At 30.0% G+C, this 7,045-nt stretch overlaps 1 long non-coding RNA gene across 1 annotated transcript; it reads left to right on the top strand.

Moving 5' to 3' along the window:
• Window positions 1-281: 281 nt before the first annotated feature.
• LOC143078111 (uncharacterized) lies at window positions 282-6,556 on the top strand. The gene is made up of 5 exons (XR_012979057.1): window positions 282-533; window positions 2,665-2,730; window positions 4,432-4,518; window positions 5,168-5,305; window positions 6,216-6,556. It is a non-coding gene; the product is annotated as an uncharacterized LOC143078111 (long non-coding RNA).
• The last annotated feature ends 489 nt before the right edge of the window (window positions 6,557-7,045 follow it).

Raw genomic sequence — 7,045 nt, 5'->3', positions numbered from 1 at the left:
TGTATGTAGCAGTATTAAAAAGAAGTATATTAAATGCTTTCAATAATTGATGTTATTTTACTCGATGAATGTTAATTGTTGCTGAATTTAATTAATTTAAGTTGGCACATAACACTACTGGCCGATAAATCAGCTGAATGTTTTAAGTACGTTCTATTGTATAAGAAATGTTAAGCTTCTCAATAATCAAAATAAGTGTTTGTCAAACTGATTCATGTACAATGTATTAGTCCAATGAATTTTCTGATAAAATTGTTTAAGTGTAAATTATGAAAGTAAATATTTTGCCCAATTTTTTAGTATATTTAGTAAAAATGCGAACCGCAACTAACAACACTGCGCCATCTGCTGTCATAATACAACCAACAAATAATCTAGGACCTCAACAAATATCTCATGTGAAAACTTTCCAAACATTGGGCTGTCTGCAAATTGTGTTGGGCGCAATGGCTTTACTTTTGAGTTTAGTTCAACTAATAGGGACGGCTTACATAATTGAGGCAACATTATCGTTATGTGGATGTTGTGGATGGGTAAGTGTGTAATGAACTGTTTGAAAGTATTGATTTTCAGATAATTATTAATAGTGCATATCTTATTTTTTCCCGTTGCATTTATATTTTTACTAAATATCTTTTACTTTATCGACAAAGTGTATACTACCTTCTTTTGTCCTCTGAAATACAAAAACTGTTTTGTTGTCGTTTTTTTTTTTTAATTAAAAAATATCAACTTCAAATCACTTCAAATCTATTGTTTTAGTGTCTTTATCAACTAGCTATGATTAACAAGATTTGTTTGATGACGTATTTGATGATATACTTAATTCTTTGAAGGTTTTATTACTCAATTTATAATTTATTCGATTTGATTTTGATTTTTGGTGTTTTAACACCACTTTTATACCGCATCTGGGCTATTTCGTGACGGCCAGGTTTTATTGGTGGGGGAAGTCGGATTGCCCGGAAAAAAACGTAATTCATTCGAATGTCCTATGCATGTCCGTTGTTACAATTAATGTAAAACAGGTTTATAATGCGCACTAATCTTGGTCTCTCATTGTACACTTATAATGTTCCTTTAGATATTCCGCAAGTAAAATGATGCTTCATGGACTGGTTTGGTAACCTTTTTGATCTTTAAAACTTGATTATCCATTTTGGTTTTGTTTTCCATTGAAGATTTCTTTTAAAAAAAAAACGCACACCCAATACAATAATGAATATACACATTTTAGATTTTAGATGTCCAATGTTTATTCTGATTGATAGTTCCTTTAGGTATTAAAAAGTGCAATATTCAGAAAGGTCATATGAAAATGTTTGGAATATGCTTGGGCAGGGCATACCAAGTTTTATACCTATTTTTTTGTGAAAAGGAGAAATGAAAAAACAAACAGACAAAAAGGGATAACGAAATTAAACAGAATACTAAATAAAAAAGCAAAACAGAATATTTACAACCTTTCAGTTAAAAAAATTCTTTATACTAATACATTTGTAAATAAAAGATTGGAAATGTTGACAAAATAGCAACTATGACTAAAAATAACCAAAATGCAGTGGATTTAATATATTGGTGTATAAACAATACGTGAAACAATACATCCATTACAGAAGATGAATATTTTACACAAAATCCTAAGATATATTGATTCCAAACACCAAGATTATACTATAGTTCAAAAGTGTATGATAATATTGAAAGAAGAAATGGGAAATGTTTCAAAGAGACAATCCGACTAAACAGCAGAAAACAGCCGAAAGCCACCAACGGGTCTTCAATGAAGCGAGAAAATGACGCATCCGGAGATGAGCTTCAGCTAGCCCCTAAATAAAAAGTGTACTAGTTCATTGAAAACTTATGTCACACCAATCTCCAAAACATATAAATGAACTAGAATTTAAAAACATACAAGACTATCAAAGCTTACGGCCAGAGTCTCCTGATTTGAGTCAGACACAAAATTTCGTCGGAGTTGAACATGTTTACATATCCCATGCATGTCAAATTTTTGATTATTACAGATTGACACGTCCATACCTGGCAAAATCAACATATACCCGTGTAGGTGTCTGTTCTATCAGAAATAATATTCGATTAAACATTCGCTGTTTTGTGGTTGTCATTCTCAAATTATATTTTCTGTAGATAGATAGATAGATAGATAGATACTTTATTCTCTAAAAACTAAATACAAGTTTACAGAGAAACATACAATATAAATACATTTACAATAGTTAAGGTAAACAAATACAGTAAGATATTTTAAAAGTACAAAATTATGATTTAAATAGTCTGTATAATCTTTGAGTGCGCCTTGTCTTTTTCTTTTTTGCCTGCATTTGTTGTCAAACCATGATTTATTCGATTTCCGTTTTTGTGTATTGCGATGAAATATTAATCCACATGACAAATATGCTCTCATTTTCTATAAGTCGGACATATTTTAAAATCTCATCTTTATAACAAATTATTATGATCGTCTATTTGATAAGCTTGATCTGTTTTTCATTTTGAAAGTATAGCCAGGCAGGAATAAATGGTCGCAGTTGTCGGTTTTGGTTTCTTGGAAACATAATATATCGTATTTGGTTATAAGGTCAATAAATTCGGGATATTTCATGCTTGTACAAATAGTTTTGATTTTTTATATAATTATAGTTTGTCTTAACTGGATGCATACCACTATGCATGTCAAAGAATACCCAGTCAAGCTTACAATGCAAGGTAAACATAGCTAGATAAACTGATCAAATGCCTATGCAAAATGATTCCTCACGAAATATCAACAACGCTGTCCGAGTCAAGATGGATCTGCTGAAATTCGATATTTGAAAGTTGTTTTGTATCAAATAATGATACAATTACATTGTTTTCAAAAACGGACATTAAAGCGACCGTAAAATGTGAATACTTAGTCCAAAAGAAACATTATGAAAATTCTTACCGATGAAACAGAATCTACATGTACTAACGTAAAAATAAATATTTGAGGAAAAAATCTTTGATATATTTGACAATGAGGCAGCAACTCAACAGATGAAATACCATAAATACATTAAACAATTGAAAACTAAGTGGTGAATACATCAATCAATTAATCGCTACGAGACAAGAAAAGTTAACAATACTGTAAACCGATACTCATAAAAACATGTAGTTTCTTTCAACAAATCTTTAATTAAAGTCTCCTAATATTTGATATATAGCACAATATAAAACAACAGATCAATTTAGGAAAGAGATAGTCTAAGCAAAAGTTATGAGAGACTGCAACAAAATCATTAAAAATACATTTATAATACATATTTAACAGATATCAATATATATTTGCATGTAACACCATAATATTAAAAAAGCGACACTTTTGTTATCATAATTAGACTGAAGATAAAATCAAAACACTATATATATACAGTTATAACGAGTATAAAATACACTTTCTCTTAATAAGTATTTCATAGCAGATTTTGGCTGTGAAATTACAAACTAAAAAATATGTCGTAATGTTATCATTATACAACTCTTTCAAACTACATATTGTATTGAATTGTAATGTTAAAAAAAATCGTTTGCAAATTTGCATATACTTTGTATTCGCAGGACTTATGTTTTAATGTCAATTACATCAAAATCTTTTTTATACAATTTAAACCAAATTTTTCATTAATATATATACCCTCATATCTGTCAGTTGTAATTCTAATTGAAGCAACACCTGTTCTAACAGAATATTTACCTCTGTATAAATACTTTCTCTAAACAAAAATTTGATTAAGATTACCTGTTAGTATGATATATGATGTTTCCATATATTACCTTAGCCGTATTTGGCACAAGTTTTTAAAATTTGGGGTTGGTTTTATATCTATTGTTGATCAATGCGTCACTGATAAGTCGTATGTCGACGAAGCGCGCGCCTGGCTTATCAAATTATAAACCTGGTATATTATACCTTTGATAACTATATAAGCTAGTTAGTGTAAATGTCATTTATTCTGGACATAATAAAAAAAAATGTTGTTATAATAGACTAGCAAATTTGCACCTACATGTAATTCTTTAAAAGATATCAAGTAAAATTCAACTATTCAAAACATGTTTCATGTTAATGCTTGAATGAGAAGGCAGTCGGTTTTGAATTTATAAGTTGGTATAAATGTAATTTTAATTAATATTTTAATGGAATTACACGTAAGGCAGAGACCATGTATAGAAAGAAAAAAAACAAGGAAATTATAAATCACATAATCATCAAAATTATAGCAAACAAAGAACGATGTTAAATAAACCACGATAATTCACAGTCAACCAAACATGACACAGAAAATGAAAAAAAAAAAATGCCCTGTACCTTGTACACATCCTTTAAAGATCTAGTGAATTAAAATACGAAATTAAATTATTGTTATTCCTTTCTTACTTTAGAAAACTGGCTTCATGTTGTGTTGTATTATTGGAGCATTCATTAGTTCCCCGATTACATTTTTTATATCAATCGGAATGGGAATTTTGGTAAGTATTAATACTATTTATTCGAATTCTTTATTTTAATTTCACTACTAAGAACTCTAATCTAATGAAACACAAATATTGTTAATTGAAAAGGCTAACGAAATGTTCGCTAGACAGATATATAGAAGTATTATGGCAACAAAAATGGTAAATGAACGAATACTTGGATCTTTAGTTTTGTAGTAAAATTAATCTCAATGTATAGAACAAATTAATCTTGAGCTTCGTGAAATAAAATACACATTTACCATATTTTCACGTAAAAAACAACTTATATATAAACCAGAATTTCTCCGAGAATAAAATGAGATTAGTTTTATACAATATGCCATATGCCGAAAAATAATGGTGGTCTTTGTTTTATTTGTTGGTTTGTTTTATTTTCTGAAACAAAATAATGGTATTGCATGAAGAAGTAGGAGAAAATAACAGTTTAATGTATCTTGAATCATTAATGCTCCCTCTTCCCGAAACTAGCTAGAAATTTGAAAGTCTTGCTATTGCAGACAAAAGTGCACATAAACATGAATAGTCAGATATTGATTTGTGTGTTAGAAAAATAAGACAAAGACTGAAAACGTATTTTGACTTAGTACAGTATGTACAGTATTATTGGTTTTCATACACGTTTTAAACATTTATCTTTCAGCAAGGCCTTGATAAGTCAAGTAATTGGAATATTCTATCATTTGGCATAACATTATTGTCCTGCGTCCTAGGACTAGTTGCACTAATTTCAGCTTCCTACTGTTGCTTATGTTCGCCTTTGAAAACACCAAGTCAACAGGTAGGGTTACAAGATTTGTAATGGATGGAAAGTGAAAAAAAGATGAAAACTATAACAGAAGTTTAAGCAAATCTAGTATCAATGCAATGAAATATCCATCTAAGATGACAATTTTGAAATATATGAAAGTTTTTCGAACATTAAAATCTACACAATTCCACCTCATCATATTACTTTTCACCTGAAGTAAAGAATCATTAAAAGAAGAAAAAACACTAGTGTAAGCATTAAACACCAAGTAGCAACAACTTCAAGAGAGGACGTTACATGTTAGGTAGGATTTCTATGTTGACTGGTCTTTTGGATAAAAGTAAATATACACTGTTCTACTGCACAAAAAAAACGAAATAAGTCTAAAAGCATATGTTTTTATCAAAGTCACATACGTGCTCTTAAAGACTATTTGAACCAAATGTGTGCGTGCAGAAGTAAGTGATAATGTCTAGACACATGGAACCTTTTAACAAACGTTACCATTACAACCAGACATAGCGTCACGGTAATACATACTACCTTCATGTATATCATTTTATGCCTCCTTCCTAATTTAACAACAGCTCGAAATGAAAAACTTCAGTTTACGATATTTCTATACATTGATTATTCTATGGATTTCAATAAATAGTAAACGATTGTACAGAAAAAAACAAGATTCGAAGATTGTTTTCAACAATGTTGCATCTGACTTTATACAATCTTGCTGTATCGGTTTTATCTTTCATAGGTGGCCGTCATGTATATCCATGTATATATTCATATTCCCATAAAAACAATTATTGCAAATGGTACACAAGCAGCACATGTATTGTAAACGACATGAAAGCTGCCTGAATTCGTAATGTCTATCTTTACCTATGAATTTTATATATATATAATTTGCAATGTCTTCAATTAAACTAATTTTCAACAGACGGATGTTGTAATGAACCACTCACAGCCTGAAATAAATTTAAATGCACCGGAAAATCAAATACAAGCGCCAAATATGCTGCCATTGATTGATTCGTCAGGATATACAGTACTGCATCCTAGAGCACAACTGTACTATGTTGTTGGCGTGGCTGATCAAGGGGTTGGTAATACACAGAATCCAAACATTTCATGCTCTTTTCCACCAGTATATATAAATGCCTAAGAATGTAACTTTTGTATGCTAATAAAGATAATGAAAACATTTGTCATACTTAATTGATTCACGCAATATTTCGTTTGATACATTACTTTTATTAGACTCGTGCAGCAATTTAATTGAACAAGTATGAAAATAAATGTTTGCAGCTTATAGTGTTTTTCAAACAGATATTGTTATAATTTTTGGCACATTTTGCTGTTAAAATTGTATGAATTTCAAAATGTATTCCTTTACTTTAAAATAAAGCGATTTTGTGTGTCACTCATTCAGTTCATTAGGTACAAGAGTAAGTAGCTGGTGTATCCAAAATATTGCTCTTTATTTTCTACCGTGTGTGTGCCGAATTTGGTTAGCCTCTATTATGGGAAAGGTAATATTTCTAAAGATGTCCTGTTTTTAAGAAAGATGTCCTGTCATTATGTAGTTTTTGCCTATGGTAACATATAACCGGCTATTTTATCAAGAATGTTTTTAAAGTTTCACGCCTATATGAAATTGGTTACTTTTGGAAGCGTCTACTTGCCATCCGAATCTTTCGGGAACACGGTACTTCTTGAAAATTTTCGATCATTTGTACGGGTACAAAAATGAAGTTATCTTTGTTTTTT

This window comes from Mytilus galloprovincialis, chromosome 6 (genome assembly GCF_965363235.1).
Source record: "Mytilus galloprovincialis chromosome 6, xbMytGall1.hap1.1, whole genome shotgun sequence".
NCBI lineage: Eukaryota > Metazoa > Mollusca > Bivalvia > Mytilida > Mytilidae > Mytilus > Mytilus galloprovincialis.
This window is presented reverse-complemented; position numbering and strand designations above follow the sequence as displayed.